The following is a 2,049-nucleotide window of genomic DNA, read 5'->3' as shown; positions in this document are numbered from 1 at the left end:
AGGGAAGGGAAGGGAAGGGAAGGGAAGGGAAGGGAAGGGAAGGGAAGGGAAGGGAAGAAAAGAAGGATAAAGAGAAAGAGAGGGGAAGCAAGGCTTAAATAGTTTCAAAAATGAGCATGTGAGATGGACTACAAGCAAGGATACCACAGGGACAATTCACAAATCTAACACTCACAATCTTGTTTTCTAAGTACTATTCTTCACTAACCAGAATCAGTACTCCCTGGGGAATGAATCATGGCTAATTCCAGAACGGAATTCAAAAACACAAAATGAACCTGGAAATCTCATTGAGCCAGAAAATAAGGAAGTTCAAATAATGTTGGGGGCATAGCCAAAGAACATAAAAGCCAGCTCAAAGGAGCTGCTACTGGTCAAATCAGGAAACATTTGAATATCAGAATAAACAATGATACAGTAGTAAGGAACTAAAATCTACCAGGAGTAGTGGCTCATGCCTGTAAACCCAGCTCTGTGGGAACCTGAGGCAGGAGAACTGCAAGAGAAATTTAGCAAAACGCAGCCTTGGAAATTTTCTAAGGCCCTCTCTCAAATTGTTAAATAGATAGATGGATAGATAGATAGATAGATAGATAGATAATCAATAAGCAAGCTAGAAATGTGACTCAGTGGTAGAGCCCTTGCCTGACATGTGTGAAAGCCTGAGTTCAATCCCCAGTACTATAAAAAAGAATTAAAATCTATCAAATAAACACACAAAAATCAACAGCATTCCTATTTGCCAGTGATGAACCTACCAAGAGAGAAATCAAGAAGACAATTTCTTTCACAATAGCTTCAAAAAAACTAAATACTTGGGAATCAACCGAACCAAGACGGTAAAAGATCTCCATAATAAAAGTTACAGAACTCTGAAGAAACAAATTGAAGAAGATATTAGAAAATGGAAAGACATTCCTTGTCCTTCATCAGAACTAATATCATAAAATGGCAATATTACCAAAAGCTATCTATAGATTTAATTCAATCCCTATTAAAACACCAAAAACATTTTTGCAGTTTTACAGAACATTCTACAGCTTTACAGCACTAGAAAAAAATAATCCTACAGTTCATATGGAATCAGAAAATTAAATGGAAGGTAGGGGAATGGGAAAAAAATCAAGTTATCTACCAGAGAAATTTAGCGGAAGATACTAATAAGAGATGATTTGACTTTCCAGTGGCAAATCATCAAGCCATTTCTGATGAACAAATTGAGAGATGACCAATGATAGATAGACAGACCAGTCATGATAAAGTGATAGCAGTGTATGGCAAAGCAAAGATTTTTAGAGGGGAGAAAGACTGGTTATACACCAAGAAGAATGTTTCAACAGAGTGTGAAAGACACAGAAGTTATGACTGATAGACTAGAGTACTCAGTGATATAGGCAGAGATGGAATCAAACGGACAAGTGGAAGGAATAACCATGGAAATGAGAATTTGTATTAGCCTAAGACTGAAGGAAAGAGTTTGTGATGTGACTGAGGTTTCAGGTAGGGAAGAATGTTGGAGAAACTCATGTCTAATGCTCCGGTCTTCTTAGTAAAGTATGAAGAAAGGAGATCTTTTTTTTTTTCTGGTCTTTTTGAGACAGGGTCTCAACATGCAGTTCAGGCTGACCTTGATCTCACTTTGTAGCCCAGGCTGGTCTTGAACTCACAACGATCCTCCTGCCTCAGCCTTCTGAGTGCTGATATTACAGGTGTGTGCCATCATGCCCAGCAGGAGATTGTTTTTGCTGGCCTAAAGGACCACTTTACTCACTAGTAGGCTAGGTGTGGATCTCACTCACTCTGATTTAGTAGCCAGAATGAAAAATTTATTTTTGAAATATATATTTGTTTCTTCTTTTTAGGGATATTTCTTTTTTGTAAATGTGATCATTATGTATACCTAAAATGTGCCAATAAACATAATTAATTAAAAAAAGAAATACCATTTGACTCAGTACTACCTTTGCTGGGTATGTTCTGGAAACAATTAAAGATATAATACTATACTGATACATACATACACATTTCCAGTGACACAGTTCACATCTA

The 2,049-nt window shown here is 37.0% G+C and overlaps 1 protein-coding gene across 8 annotated transcripts in view; it reads right to left on the bottom strand.

Moving 5' to 3' along the window:
- Positions 1-2,049, bottom strand: part of Axdnd1 (axonemal dynein light chain domain containing 1) — a 141,881-nt gene that overhangs the window by 99,845 nt on the left and 39,987 nt on the right. The gene's annotated exons all lie outside the window — the stretch shown is intronic.

This window comes from Chinchilla lanigera, unplaced genomic scaffold (genome assembly GCF_000276665.1).
Source record: "Chinchilla lanigera isolate Chin_1 unplaced genomic scaffold, ChiLan1.0 scaffold00005, whole genome shotgun sequence".
Classification (NCBI taxonomy): Eukaryota; Metazoa; Chordata; class Mammalia; order Rodentia; family Chinchillidae; genus Chinchilla; species Chinchilla lanigera.
Note: the sequence above shows the minus strand (reverse complement) of the source record. Positions and strands in the feature narration are given on the sequence as shown.